The following is a 16,464-nucleotide window of genomic DNA, read 5'->3' as shown; positions in this document are numbered from 1 at the left end:
TTTAAGAATTTGACTACTCTAGGTTCCTTATATAAGTGCAGTCACACAGTATTTGTCCTTTTGTGACTGGCTTATTTCACTTACCATAACGTCCTCAAGGTTCATCCCCACTGAAGCATGTGTCGGAATTTTCTTCCTTTGTAAGGCTGAGTAGTATTCTGTAATGGTTCATTTCATTTGTCAACTTTATTGGACATCCGGACATTTGGTCAAACATTATTCTGGGTGTATCTGTGAGGGTGTTTCTGGATGAGATTAACATTCAATCAACAGACTGAGTAAAGCAGATTGCCCTCACTAATTATTTTTTTAATAATAAATAATTCTCTATCTATCTATCTGTATCTTCTATCGGTTGTTTCTCTGGAGATCCTTATCTAATATGTATTTCATTGTATGTATATACTATTCTTGTAGATATCTTTTGAATAAAACAGGAGCTTTACCACATGATGTAATCATTAAAATAATTTACTTTGGTTATTGGTTGTAAGAAGACATAGCTACATAACCCCTGAAGAGCTATTTCCTGCAGCATGTAAATATATTTAATGCAGAAGGCCACAATGCTATTTAACATATGTGAAAATTCTTTCTCCTTGAGATATCCTGTATCTAGAGAGATTATACAGTGGTTATGGTATCGGTTTGGTATTACTGACTCTGCAATATGCCATATCAGAGTGCCTGTTGTCATAAATACTGGTTAGAACCTAAGCAGAAACTCTCGGTATCAGAATGAGAGATTCTAAAGCCTCAACTTGAAAATACATCTGGATATTCCTTTTGTGATCCAACAAAGATGGCCCACCCAAGCCTCCTTCTAGTTTTTGTGTCAGCTGCTGGAAGCCACTGTGAGTCCATCCAACAAATCTTCTCACCCTCCCCAGTGAAATCGTTACTTCAACTGGAGGCTTGACTTGGGACACACAAAGTGTCTTTTTTAGCTTTCTTTTAGCATAATATATCTCAGCATCTAAACAAAGACGAATGGCACCATAGAGGTAACAACCTTTAAAGCATTTTCTAAGAATTCAAAATATATAATTATGAATTCATCAATAAAGAGATTGTCCTTTATTTTCTGTGACCTGAAAAGCTTTGCAAAAAGAGAATGTTCAGGGTGTTTGTGAATTAGCAGTATTAGAATACTGGTACTGTCTTGAGGTTTCTTTTTGCACCATCACAAATACTGTTGGTGGAACTGAGTGATGCTATTATAGCAATTACTCAGTAATGAAGACAAATCTTTGTGTCATCTGAAGAAAATGCATATTCTTTATAGGCTGTTGCACACCTGGCTCTCTGTGTGGCCCTTCATAATCATGATCTCTTCATGTGTTGTATGGCTAAGCTGGTGGGCTATGATTGAAACCTACACCACCAAGAATTTTCTTTCTCCACCCACCCCAGCTGGTGGTGGAACCATTTCACACCTATGAGAAAAGAGGAACACACAACTCAATACACAAAACTGAGCACCTGCTACCTACATATTTTGTGGTTCTTTTCGTTTTCTTCTATCTTGTGTATTTTTTCAGATGAAAAAAAAAAAATCTATCCCAAGAAGAAAACAGCCATATATCAGTTTCATCATTTTGCTGATGCCTTAGCTATATTTGCCAGTATGATGCTTCCTCCTTCTTCTCCAGATTTCTTCAGAGTTTCTGATGTTGTGGAGAGAACACTAGTTGGAAACTTCAGAAGCCTAGATTCTCACCATCCCCTGCTAGCATGAGCCATAACATTAGGCATGTCTTTAACTTCTCTACGCGTCTGTTCCCTAAGTTAGGGGATTGAACATAATTATCTCCATGTCCCTTCTAGTTCCAAAATTCAAATGACTTATCATTTTTCCTGCCAAAACCAGGGGTGGTGGAAGAGTGAGAGTATCTGTGTGAATTGCTCCCAGCTGCCACAACGACAGGGTAGGCTTGGAACTCAGAGTGCCTTCTTTCTCGAAAGGAAAGCAATTTGTTCCCAGAAGGGCCTCTGACACATTAACAGAAGAGGTTAGTTAACTACTGCTCACCCACAGCCATGACATTTTTCCTTTGAGTAAGTAGAGTTATTCACATGTAACCTACATATCAGCTGCTCCCAAAAGCAACCACTATTTCACTATGTGCAAACCATAAGCAGCACTCAGCACAGCATGGGTTCCTCTAAAAGAGAAAATCATTCCACAAAGCATGACTGAGCATCACAGAATTTACTGAAGGGAGACAAAAGGGAGAATTTAGACCACAGAGCAAACAAATATCCATTAGACAGCTCTATTGCTCCCTAAGGCCCCGGCTAGCTGTTCAAGCAACTTCAAGCAACTTCAGGTGCTCTCTCCTTTTAACACTGTTTTCCCCAGCAAAGTTATTATTTTCTTTCCTTTGCCCTCTTTGTTATGCAGGAAACCTGAACACCAATCTGAGCTAGCTCCTACCAGTAGGTTATCAAATTGCATTTTAAATAAAATCGACCCCACCGATAAGGTATTCTACAAGCTTCCAAGAAGATATTCTCTCCCTAAGTACTACACATAACTCTTCAACTTCTCTGACCAAGCCCAAATCATTTCCAAGTAAGAAAAGTTTGAGAGAAAAGTCATATTAATAAGACCTCCCAGGTAGGCTGCTGAGGACAGGACTTCATGCACAGTGTAACTGTATGCACTATTTATATTCTCTTTCAGACTGGAATATATAAAACTCCACTCTGGCTAAAATCAACAACACAGGAAACAGCAGGTGTTGGTGAGGATGAGGTGAAAGGGGAACCCTCTTGCACTGTTGGTGGGAATGCAAACTGGTGCAGCCACTCTGGAAAACAGTATAGGATGTCCTCAAAAAGTTAAAGATAGGACTATCCTATGACCCAGCAATTGCACTACTAGGTATTTACCCCCAAAATACAAAAATGCTAATTCAAAGGATACATGCATCCCTACGTCTACAGCAGCATTACTTACAATAGTCAAGATACAGAAGCAGTCCAAATATCCATCGACTGATGAATGGAGATTTTATACACACACACATATATAAATATATATAATATATCAGAATATTATTTAGCCATAAAAAGAATGAAATCTTGTCATAGCAAAATAACCAACGAATCTTGGAACACTGAAAAAATAGAATAAAATAAAATTTTTAAAAAATGAAAAACCCAAAAAGACATGGATGGAGCTAGAGAGCATTATGCTAAGTTAAACAAGTCAGTCAGAGAAAGACAAATATATGATTTCACTCACATGTGGAATTTAAGGAAAAAAAAAAAAACAAATGAACAAAGGGAAGTTGGGGGAGAGAGAGAAGCAAACCAAGAAACACATTTTTCACTATAGAGAACACACTGATGGTTCCCAGAGGGGGGGTGAGTGGGGGGATGGGTGAAGTAGGTGATGGGGATTAAGGAGCACACTTGTGATGAGCACCGGGTGTTGTATGGATTTGTTGAATCCCTACATTGTACACCTGAAACTAATACAACACTATATGTTAACCAACTGGAATTAAAATAAAAACTCAAAAATCAAACAAAAACAAGAAAAAAAAAAACCCTCCTCCATTGTACAAGCTTAGAAATGAAGCTTTCTATAACCCACCACCATAAGAAAATGGCTTTATCGTTTTCATCTAACTTTGAACAAAAATTGGTCTCATCTTAAAGATTAATACCAGAGAGTATTGAGCATTTTTGTTATCAAGCACTTGACAATCCGTTATTTTATATCTTTTGTAACAACACAATAATCATTTCACAACAGTATTATAAAGCTAGAACTGTTTGGTATTCACGCTTTTCTAAGAAGGCTTGCAGATTTTACTCTGTCAAAGAAATAATGTGACAACATTTGCTCTCAACTTCAACACAAGCAGAAAATTAAAGGACAATTGTTTGTCCATCATTCCATGATAAAGTATTGATAATCATGTTTGTGAAATAATTCATGCATAATAACAGTGTGTTCCTAAAAACTATTGTACACACTGCGATTTTTTAAAATACCATGAATTAAATTGTGAAGTAAGCCTGCAAAGATGTGGAAATTATACTCTTCAGTTAGTCAAATACATTAGGGATAAAATCTATGTTTTGTTCTGTGAGCTATTAAATGAAAAAGTCGAAAGCTTTTCTAAAGAAAAGTAAATGCCAAATTGTTTAAGCTTAGCACTAAGATACAACTTGTAAAATTTAATAGTTATTTATCTGTATATCTAACATAAAAAAAAATAAAGAAATAGGCACTGCCTCATAGCAGAGTATAGTAAGTCCCTGGGCTGTAAAGGCATGCTGTTTGAATTAGTAAATCTTGGCTTCCATCCAAACCAGCATGTGACTTCAATCTTCTCTGACTCAACTGCCTTATCTTAAAAATGGAGGCCTCGACACTGGGTTGTTGTGAATGCTAAATGGATTAATGAAAGAGCTTAGAACATTGCCTAGAACATTGTAGGTGCTCAACAAAAGTCAACTATTATTCTCATTATTATTTCACAAGTCAGGATATTACACACCAATGATGGTGCTGATCTGTAGACCCTCTTGTAATTACACAAACTTGCTGTATGTTTCAATGCCTATCTCGCTAATCACATCTGTCCTTCTCTAGATCATGTTTCTACTATTAAATTTATAGGGATATTTTTTAATGTTCAAATTTTTGATACATTCAGAATTTAATTTTTGATGAGGTGTAAGGCAGAGATTCATCCTTATTTTTTCCATATGACTACCTTGTTTCCCCAAAACCATTTTTTTCCCAATGAATACCCATCTTTCCTACATTTTTCTTTTTCTTGTCTATTCACTCTCCCATAACCTTAGGCCAGAGGTCTTCAAACTAGGTTTCAGACACAACTGAAGGTATATGAAGACTTTCTAAGGAGCTTATAAGCATGGTTAGTTTTATGGCTTTGTTCCAATATTCAACTTCCATGTACTTTTTCCTAAAATCATCTGTCAGTCATCAGAGGTTTCTTTTTTATTGGATTTTTTAGATGAATTTTAGATATATAACAAAATTAGGTAGAAAGTACAGAGTTTCCATATGCCCTCTGTCCCTACATACATACAGCCTCCCCAACTATCAACCTCTTTCACCAGTGTTACATTTGTTATAGTTGATGAACCTACATTGACCTACATCATTATCACCCAACCATAATTGTCACCATAGTTGACATTAGAGTTCACTCTTAGTGGTGTACATTCTATGGGTTTTAACACACGTGTAAGGACATGTATTCACCATTATGATGGTAAGTAGTTTCATTGCCCTAAAAGTCCCCTGCTCTGCCTGTTCTTGTCTTCCTCCCCAAGAATCCCTGGCAGTCACTTATCTTTTTACCGGCTTCGCAGTTTTTCCAATAATAAAGCATGTAGCCTTTTCAGATTGGGTTCTTTCACTTGGTAATATGTCAAGGGTCTCTTCATACTCCTCTTTCTAAATTTCCTCCCATTTTTAGCCAGACTTATCTCCTACCTATTCCTAATCTTAATATTACATATTGCCAAATTCAGAAATAATCCTTTAAATAATTTCTTTAATCAAGACACCATAATACATCCTCCCCCAACCATCTCATTAAGAGATCTATTTCCAAAGACCTTTTCTTTATAGGTGACAACAAACAAAAACCCTTTGTCTGCTGACTGGGTTCCGTGGCTTGCTCTCCTTACCCCATCAGGCAGCCCAGCAATGAGCCAGCTCAAAAAATTACAGTGGTGAGGCTTCTAACTGATGCCAGTCTTGGCTTCAACTTCTTCGCTTTTTTACGAAAGTCATCCTACCCCTGGGAAGCCCCTATTGTTACATAGTCAAATAAGGGCTCCCTGCCCCTTTCCAATGCCTTGGGTGAAGTCCTAGGCCTAAACACCTCTCATTGCTGGATATTGAGAGATCCTGTATGCTCTTCTGCTGGCTCTTAGATATGAGACTTCCCAATAAATTTGCTCTATGCCTCCTCTGTGTGTTGTTTGGAATATTTGTGCCAACTAATAATCATGTAATCATTGTTTATCAAAATTCGTAATTTATGCTGTTCTAATTCAATTTTACTTGTTTATAATGATAAGCAATCCAAAACAAAATGTTTTACATATATGGTCATGGGATACATATTTGATGGGAAGAAGCATGATAAAATCGCTGATAAAAGACTTCCAACATAAAAGCTTATTAGAGTAGGAGAAAAGCCGATACAGAAGTAAAATAGGAAATTGAAAGAGGAAAAAAAAACATGAAATTACTGTTAGTTTGTTTATTAATGTTTTAAATGGATGTTGATGGGTTCAAATCACTGTGGATCTTACATTTCTATTGAAGAGTGATACCATAGCTTTATTTTAAAATATAGATATTTGCAGTATGCTATAAACAACATCTTTGGCTGCTATTTAAATTTATGATAAAAATTTTTTAAATGTCAATTTAAAATAATTTAGCAGAAATAAAGTTTTTTCCAAAACACTGTTAGGGGGATTATGATAAAAAAAGACCTTAAAAAATCCTAGACTGCTTATTTTTTTACATCCCAACCACCTCCTCCTCCCACCTCAAACTTGTTTGCAATTGTTCAGGTACTTCTAGGTGTGTGTGTGTGTGTGTGTGTGTGTGTGTGTGTGTGTCTAGTTATCTCACAAGTGTCAGCCATACCCAGTTCTTCACTACCTAAATTTATTTTGGCTGTTCCATGATGACTTTCATCATTACTCATACTAATGACATATATTTATAGACCAATTAACAGGGCAATTTCACATACATAATCTAATTTGACCCCAACTACAGTCTTCAATTTAGAACAAAGTGCTTTCTGCAAAGTGCACAAATTCAATTCCACCAATGTGAAGAGACATAAGCAGAGCTTCCCGAATTGCTTTCAAAGATGATCATAGATACTCTACGTCCAAAAAGTCATTTGGAGTTCTTTTCAAATTTAGTGACATCAATGCTGTTCATTCAAATATATTTTGTTGTTTTTCCAGAAGATTTTAGAAAAAAAAAAATTGTAAAAGAGTGATCTGGGGGTGGCTTGGTTTTATTGTTATATCACAAAAATCTAGATCTGGAAAGTATGTTAATAAAACTATGTTGACAAACAACTTGTTCAGGATAGATTCACAATCAAAACCACATAGAGATCTCTCATAAATCACAAAAGGTTTTTAAAAGTCTAATTGTGGGGCACCTGGGTGGCTCAATGGGTTAAGCCACTGCCTTTGGCTCAAGTCATGATCTCAGGGTCCTGGGATCTAGCCCCGCATTGGGCTCTCTGCTCAGCAGGGAGCCTGCTTCCCTCTCACTCTCTCTGCCTACTTGTGATCTCTTTCTGTCAAATAAATAAATAAAATCTTAAAAAAAAAAGATTTAAAAGTCTAATCGTACATGCCCTGTCTCAGGCACTGAGTGAAGAGATAAAAACACTTGGTATTAACTCTGTAACTGTATTGCCCACAGTTTATCCTTTATGCATTAGACAATGTTACAAATGATAAAAAATGTATCCCCATATTTAAAGAATTTTTATTTTCTGCTTAAGAACATACTAAACTGAGAGATCAAAGAAATAGATAACAATTACAGGGCAGAATATGGAAAAGAATTATATAATTTAATATTGTATTATCACAGTGATGTGGACAAGCCAAATGAGGTGGGATTAGTAAAATAATACTGAGATAAGCATTTATTTCAAGGCGTTGTAGTTGGTTTCCTTTGGACCCACTGCTTGTTATTGGGCTGCCAGACAAACAGTAAAAAAAAAAAAAGACTGCAAGTGGGTGGGTAGAACAAAAAGGCAAAGGCTCAAACAGTGCCCATTTCCAAGGAGCACTGGGGAAAAAAGCAGTGAGGAAGATGCCTGCAGAGATGTGACACTTACCGGCAGTTCTACATGGAGGGCCTGTAAGAGGTGAACTGAAGTTAAGGAGTCAATATACTAAACACTAATATTTCATTTCTCCTACCAGGAGATCGCTCATTCATATTTAGACATATTTTCAAGGGATCATATGTGGAAAATGGAACTACTTCATCTGCTTTGGCAAACCCAGTGGATCCCTGGAGTTCTACCAACATGTTTCTCTGAAACTCAAGGAGCCCTTTTCTGGCTCTGAAGTCACAGAAGAGTCTTGCAGTTCTAATGGGTTGCTTTTTTTGTGCCAAGGCTGCGTGGTCATAGAGGTGCTAGGAGCCCTGTGCTAGTTCCTAAACCCCCTATGTGGAGTCAGAGTGCACCTATGAACAAAGCCCACCTTGGCTTCATTAGAAGTTTATCACTGAGTGTGAGGTACACAGTTCCTCAAGCATGGCAACCTTACCTTACCTATAATTCACTTAATACAGATTGTGACCACTGCCTCCCTCCCCCACACAGAGTAGCCCCTAGCATGTTGCATCTCTGAGGGCAGGTTCTCCAACACTTATTTCCCACCCCCTCGTTGGAAATGGGCTTGCGTGGTTCCCTTTGCCTCTTGGTTCTATCCACCCACCCCCAGCTACTCTCTCTTGGCAGCTGGAAAGGACCTGGCACTCCCGATGTAACTACTGACAACTTTCTGCTTTGCCAAATTGGGTTCTGACACTACGCTCTGCTGCCAAGGGCCCTGCCTCGCTCCAGCTGTTCCCTTATTTTTTCCCCAGTAGTGTGACACCCACAGTGAGGGGTAGGGAAGAATGCATCCCCCAGCACCTCGGTTTCTCTCCTGGGCTCCACAGAAAGCTCTTAAGAACCCAACACAACCATGTGCTTCTGAGCACAGGGTTTTTACAGAGCTTGGGCTAATCAAAAAGGATGGTTAGCTTTGTGCTTTGGGACAGAATAAAGCTTATTAGCTGGTGTCACAAGTGTTGAGCCAAAATAGACATCATAGCCTGCAGGGAGCAGCCACACGGTGACAAGGCTGCTTTCTAAGACTTTAGGTAGACATAAGCCAGAAGGTTGAGGCTGCCCCTGGCACAAATTGCTAGACAGACCTCATATCTCTCCCTGCTTTTTGTCTATGGCACATAGAGCATCTCCACAAAAGTCAGGGGGGGAAAAAACCCCACTACTCTAAATACATGCACTGGTTTAAGTTCCATATAACTCCTGCTAGTGCTTATTGCTATAGATTAATTTTTACACAAAGTTAATCAACTGGCTTATAGTTCCTTCAGGATGAAGCTGCAAGTGTTGCCATTTAAAAGCATGCCATCAGCATATATCCTGATCACCTTCTCTGTGAAAAGCAGAGCTTCAAAATGCCTGCTCAAAATCTGATTACCAAAATATTGACTAATCTTTTACAGAAAAATAGAAATGCACTGAGCAGCTTGTGAGAGACAATTTGGTTGGCTAAATATGTTGCAAGTTTTTTGGGATTCTGTAAAGATTCCCAATTCTGAACAAATTTCTTCATGCATCTTAAAGTAATGGCCTGGATCTATGAAACTTGGTACTTGGCCTCACCTCAACTGACTTTAGTATCCTTCATATTATTGTAGATGATGAAAACACCATCTGTCCTTCCTGAGAAGGTTTTGAAACTATTTTGAATAAAGGAGGATAGTTTCATTGAAATTTTACATTATTTATAAAATGTTGGCAAAGGCTTTGAAAAATAATTTTATTTAACAGTTTCTCATAAAAAGGATGCATGGTTATTTTTAAGAAATGGTATTTTCTAACTTAAAGATTTTTAAAACTTGTTTTAGAGAACCTGAAGCCTCAAACCTAAAGTCTGTCATCATCATGTTTGTGGTATTTTTATGAGAAATATGATTAGTAATGTATTTTATTAGACACAGTGAGCACTCACAGCTCCCCTACCAAAGAGAGGAAAGCATCAAATTAATAAATGCCTTACCTTCTCCAAGTTGCCTTATCTGTTTAGGCACCAAAATCCTCATCTACTTAGGGTTGTTGGGAAAAGGGTATGTTTGGAAATTGCTTTGAACGGTGCCTGGAATGCAGTAGGAATGCAAATGTGACTGGGAAGATTACTCTTGCTCTGTAGTACAATATAGGCTTGTGGTGCCAGGTAAATATGCTTCCATTTTCATCCTAGTCTTGCTTTTCTCTCATTTATTCAATATTTACTAAGTATCTGCCACGTTTTAGGCCCAGGTGCAGTGGATAAAAAAGTGAAACACATTCTCCTCATGGAGCTTCAGGAGCGACACAGACAGAAAAACAGACCACTTTAAATTCATGCCATAAATGTTCTAGAAGCACAGAGTGGGGACTCCAGCCAGTCTGGGGTTTCAGGAAATACTTCTTTTTAAAAAACATTTTATTTATTTATTTATTTATTTATTTATTTATTTATTTATTTATTTATCAGAGAGAAGGGGAGAGAGAGAAAGAGGGAGAAGCAGCCTCCTCACTGAGCAAGAAGCCCTATGCGGGACTTGATCCCAGCACCTTGGGATCATGACCTGAGCCGAAGGCAGATGCTTACCCTACTGAGCCACCTAGGGGTCCCTCAGGAAAGACTTCTTGCTGAAACATGAAGAATGGTTAGGAGTTGGCCAGATAGAAAAAGTGGAAAAAAGTATTTCAGGCAGAGAGAATCCCAATACAAATGCTTGGAGGTGAGCAAGAACTTGTTGCCTTTGAGTAATTGAAAATAATGCAATAAAGTTGGAAGATTAGATTTTAAAAAAAAGTGTTTACAGATAGAACTAGGAAAATAGAGACTAAATTAGAGAAGGTATTGTAACCATGTGGGAGAGTTTGGAATTTACCTTAAAGTAATGTGAAGTCACAGAAGGGCTGTAAGTTAAACAACATAATGGTTTTGTGTTTTAGAAGCATCACACATAATGTGGAAAGTGAAGTGGAAGAAGGCAAGATTAAAGACTGGCAGGTTAAGTCGGTAGCCAAAACAGTAATTTAGAGAAAAGACAATAGTGACTTGAATCGTGCTCATGACGATGGGTCTGGAAAAAACAAATAGATGAGGTGTTTCTCAAGTAGCCTCAGTTGAACTTGGTGAGTTAGGAGATGGGGTGGGTGTGCTAAGGAAGGAGTCAAGAATGACACCCTGAGGTACTGGCTACAGAGGTGCTGCCATTCAATAGAGAGAATATAAGGAAAAACAAGTTTGGGAAGAGAGGTAATGAGTTCAGTTGTGGACACAGTGAATTTGAAATGTCCACAGAACATCTAGAGAAATCCAGAAGAAATTCAGAAGAGGTCTGGATTTAGGTCTGAAATCCCACAGTATCTTTGGGAGTAATCAGCACATAGCTGGTAATTGAAACCAGGAAAGTGGGAAACCAGAAAGAGTGTAAAAAGAGAGAAATTTTCTGCAGAATTCAATGATACACTGACACTTGAGAGATGAACTGAAGAAGAGGAATCCCCAAAAGGGACTAAAAAGGACTAGTCATAAAAGGTAGAAGAATCAGGAGAGTTAGAATTCATGGAAGTCAAGAGGGGGGAAAAAAGTATTTCAAGAAGGTCACTAAAGTCATAGGAAAAAAAGCATCTCAAGAAGAAAAAATGATATCAAATGATGCAGAAAAATCAAGCAAGACACTCAATTTTCATTGGTTTTAACAATAAGAAGTAGAAGTCACTCTAAATGCACGCACACACACACACACACACACACACACACACACACACACACAGAATGCGTGCATATACACCCACTCACGTGGACTTTCAATTCTCAACTAACAGATTACTGTTCCTCTGAGATCCACCAGTCTGCTCTGTCCTGTTTTCCCTCTCTTACCACCCCCATCCTTTGTAGTTGTACTACAACTCATCCTCAGCTCTCAGCAGACCAAACTAGAGGAGGAAAGAGAACAGCGGTTGGGGTGCAACCTGGGGTTCCATGACCAAGGCCAAACCCATGTCAGTGGTGCCCTGATTCCAACTGTTGTACCAAAACTTCCCCATGGAAGCAACTTAATACTACCATTTTAAGTGTAGATTGTAGAAATCAAATACAATTTGACGAACTTAAATTTTGAAGTTTAATTCTCATCTCCTAACAATGCCATTGACTTTTAGAAAATTTAAGAAGGGAGACCCATGCACTAGCCATTTCAGTATTTCAGAAATTTTACTAGTAGCTTTTGCTTTTAGACAATATCATCTACAGAGAAAATAAAGGTATGTGTAACTTAATTTCTTTGCTATATTTAAGTAACCAGAAACTTTTTATTAAGAAAGAAATGCAGTTGAAAAGTTTTGCTGCAAAGAAAATGACTGACCTATTTTCAAGGTCCAACTGTAACTCAGAAATTCAAATGTATAAAATACCTAATTGGTCAAGAGGTTCTATGTACAAAAATTTTACATTTTTATTTTTTCTTTACTCCTTTAAAACATATGGTTTAGTTAAGAGAAATAGGATTTATTTAGATAGCAGAAGAATGTCAGATTATATGACTCATATCCTACCTAAATTTTCCTGTTGGAAAATTTCCTCTAACAGATGAGTAATCTAATTTTATGCTGGATCAGCCCCACAATCTGATACAGTTACGGGTTTGAAATAGAAGTGATTTGCTAGTTGTATGATTCAAATGCTTTTCTAGTATAATGCAGTCATCTCATTATTTTAACAAAAAATTGAAACTATGCAGAAAATTTCTAATGGTCTTCATCACTAATGAAGTATGCCAGTAATGTAAACCAGATTTTCATCTTGAAGAGAACTAGAAGTTCCCCAAGTTCCAAAAATGCAAAGAAGGCAAATATGTAAATGATGGGCTTGACACTGATTGCAAGCAAAATTCTAAAATAGATTCTCAAACAGATGGTCTGTGGGCATTTAGAAACATAAGAGGTGACCATCAGGAGCCAGCATGGGCTCAGTACAAACAAATTTTGCCAGGTAATCCAATAGGGTTATTAGACTATACTGGATTTGCAAAGTTGATGTAATAAATACAAGATTACCTAAAAATGTGAAAAATAATTGAATTATTCAGCCATAATAAAGTATGCAGATAGTCTATTTACTGTGACTTTGCACAATTAATCATTCAACAAATATTTATAGAGCACTTACTGTCTTGCACCGTGAGTGCTTACACATAACCTCTTATGGAGGCAGGAGAGTTTAAGGGTTTTAAGCACACAGACTTGGAGCCACACAGAATCCATTCAAATCCTGACTCTGTCACTGAAATGGCTGTGTCATCTTGAAAAACTCAATTGATCTCTGCCTCAATTTGCTCATTTGTAAAATGGGGGTGATGGTAACTACTTATAGAGGGATTGTGAAGATTAAATGAGCTCATGTATGTAAACATCTTAGAAAAGTGCCTCGCACATAATAAATGCTGTAAGAGCGGCAGCTGTAACAACTCTAGTTTAGAGAGGTAAGACGATGTGTCCAACACACCACTGTTTCACCAAGCCAGGATCTAAACCCAAGGCTGCCCGATGCCCTGAAACACTATAAAAATTACATTTTAGAAAGTGTGTGACTTTCTTAGATGATTTCTAAGAATCCTTAACACATACTTAATGAATTATTAACAATGTATACCAAATGTGTCTGGGAAGCTGGTTCTGGGTTCCTGTGCTAAAACTCTCCTAGAGGCCAGAAAAGCTATTAGGAAATTGGGCTTGCATATTTGAAGGCTAGATCCCTCACCTTATAAAAGGCAGAGCGTTATACCTCCAGAGAGCGATACATGTTGACCTTATTTAATGACAAATAAATATTGTAATAGAGGAAACTTATTAAGAACAGTAGCTTATGCGGGGCCCCTGGGTGGCTCAGTTGTTAAGCATTTGCCCTCAGCTCAGGTCATGATCCCAAGGTCCTGGGATCAAGCCCCACATCGAGCCCCACATCGAGCCCCACATCGGGCTTCCTGCTCAGCGGGAAGCCGGCTTCTGCCTCTCCCACTCTGCTGTTTGTGTTCCCCTCTCTCACTGAGTCTCTTTCTGTCATATAAATAAAATCTTTTTTAAAAAGTAGCTAATGTTTATTATTGCTAAGTACGGGCTGAGGCCTGTTCTAAGTACTTTTCACATGTTATTTAACCCTCATCCTCAAGACCACTTTATGAGTGTGTGATTATTAGCCTCATTTTTTTTTTTTTTAAAACAGAGGTTTATAACTTGCCCAAGGTCACCCAGCTAATAAGTTACAAAGTTGGAATTTAAGCCTGGAGGTCAGCGCTGGAGCCTAGGCTTTTAAAATCTCCTTTCATAAAACTATGTTCAGCTGTGTATGGTACATGCCCCAGAACCTCAAAGAAAGCCCTCTTACAGCCCCTCTTACAGCCTATTTGGTTATTTGGAATACCAAAGTCCACTTAATAGTTCATTCCTCACATTTCCAGATTTCCTTGAATGCCTACTCATTAGAGAGGCTCCTTCCTGATTACGTTATCTGCCACTCTCTCACACCCCAAACTGGTTTTACTGTTCTTTTATCACTTGTCTATTATCAGGCATTATTCATTTGCTTTTTTGGTGATGATTTTACTGTCCACTTGTCTCTATAACACAAGCTCCAAGGGACTTTGTCTATTTTTCTCACTACATGATTTCAGCACTTGGAATAGAGCCTGGCACAGCATGCTCACAAAAAATATGTATATAAATGACTGAATTCTTTCAGGTTCTTATTTGCTATACAATCTGATTTTTATTAGCAGTATCAGAAATTAAAATTAAAGAAAAATGCCACCATCAGACATAATTCACATTTCAGCTTTCCTTTCCAGTCCCTGTTTATAAACAGATACTGGTATTTCTTTTTATAGATACGTACTCACCACAGAGATTCCAACATGCATTTACCTTTTCAGATAACATTACTGGATCAGATAAAAAAAAATTCATTACTGAATGGATTATTTCTTGTCATTGACTTTCAACAAACTACATGGTCAGGCTCAGTTTTTTGTTTTAAGTAAGAGCAAAGTCAGACAAGACTTTTCTATCTGAACATTAGAAATCATTTTCCCATACATTTTATATTTCCAGAGATAAAAATTACAGTTGTAATATAGCAATACTTAACTAACTTAACTAAATTAAGCAAGATTTTTCAGATACAAACCATGCTTTCCTTTCAGTTAACTTCTTAAAGATCATCAAAAAAGGCACACTTCAGTGATAAAGAATTAGCATTATGTGCCACAAATTCCTTCACAAAATATTTTAGCAACACTTTGATAAACTCAGAAGATGTAAAAACTGTTAAATATAGATTTTCTTTGCACTATCAACAAGTTGAGAATAGGTCAGTGGAAATATGAAATCCAGAAGTAATGTTCACCTAAGAGTTTGTGCTAGAAATTGCATTAGCTGTCTATTGCTACTTAGCAGCTTAAACAATAAATGTTTGTTTATCCTAGTTTCTGAGTCAGGAATCCAGGCACATCTCAGTTGGGTCTGCTGAAGGCTGCTATGGAGATGGAAGCCAGAGCTGGGGTCTTATCTGAAAGCTCAACGTGGGAAGGATCTTTTTCCAAGCTCACTTACGTGATCATTGCAAGTATTTAACTCCATTTGGGCTGTGGATTGTGGGCCTCAATATCTATATGGCTGTTGGTTGGAGGATACCCTTACTTCCTTGCCATGTGGGGCCCCCACCCTCCAAGACAAAAACATGCATCATCACAGCCAACAGAGGAGTAAAACCGCTAGGGAGATGAAAGTTACATTCTCTTGTAATCTAATCACAAAATTATCACCCTCTCAATGTTGAGGAAGTCTACTGATTTGAGGCAAGTCACTTAAAGGGAGTGAACTACGCAGGCCCTGAATACCAGGAGGTGGGGATCACTGGGGGCCATCTTTGAGGCTGCCTATCATTGAAGTACTATTTCAAAAATAATACTTCATTGCTTATTTTTTTTAAGATTTATTTACTTGAGAGAGAGGGGAAGAGAAAGAGAATACCAGAGGGGAGAGGGCCAGGGGAAGAGGGAAAAACAGACTACCTGCTGAACAGGAGACGATGACCTGAGCTGAAGTAGGACAAGTAGGACATTTAACAGAGTGAGCCACCCAAGCAGCCCTACTTTATTGCTTGTTAAAGAGACTTGCCAACATGAAACCACCTTCTCGCTTTGGCTTTCGGCTATTACCTCTTGATGTCACCATCATCTGGTTTTCTCCCACTTCTGCTGACACTGCTGCTTCTGAAACAATCTAAGCCTTCCTTCCTGGGCCACTTTAGGAAGAGGTAAACAAAGTTAGAACAAGAGTAAAGTAGAAATTTTTCCTCTTGAGTCATTAATTTGAATAAGGATTTGATCAATGATATAGGGATAGCATCCATGGGGTTTAGGGCTAAAGGTTGTACAAGTGACATATTCTCTGAGAGCCTCTCCATCAAGAAACAACACCACTTTTGCACACAGAAGTTCTCCTATTGCTTATTAATAAAAGCTAAATTACAATCTTACTTTTGTCTGTATGCAAGCTTTGGGATTATAGTTGGCTCTCATCATGTCTCTTTGCATTAATGAGCCCTACTTCATGGTTG

General features: G+C 37.8%; 1 protein-coding gene across 7 annotated transcripts in view; it reads right to left on the bottom strand.

Annotated features, from left to right (window-relative positions):
* SMIM43 (small integral membrane protein 43) overlaps nucleotides 1-16,464 on the bottom strand; it is a 36,703-nt gene that overhangs the window by 11,743 nt on the left and 8,496 nt on the right. For 3 of the 7 annotated variants that reach the window (XR_009352499.1, XR_009352501.1, XR_009352500.1), the window contains exons 3-4: nucleotides 16,064-16,149; nucleotides 85-245 (exon numbers count right to left, since the gene is read on the bottom strand). The exons of 2 other annotated variants lie outside the window; for them this stretch is intronic. The gene's annotated coding sequence lies outside the window, so the exon portion shown is untranslated. The remainder of the gene's footprint in view (nucleotides 1-84; nucleotides 246-16,063; nucleotides 16,150-16,464) is intronic. 2 more of the 7 variants (XR_009352504.1, XR_009352503.1) reach the window with 2 other exon arrangements.

Source organism: Mustela lutreola, chromosome 1 (assembly GCF_030435805.1).
Source record: "Mustela lutreola isolate mMusLut2 chromosome 1, mMusLut2.pri, whole genome shotgun sequence".
Taxonomy (NCBI): Eukaryota; Metazoa; Chordata; class Mammalia; order Carnivora; family Mustelidae; genus Mustela; species Mustela lutreola.
This window is presented reverse-complemented; position numbering and strand designations above follow the sequence as displayed.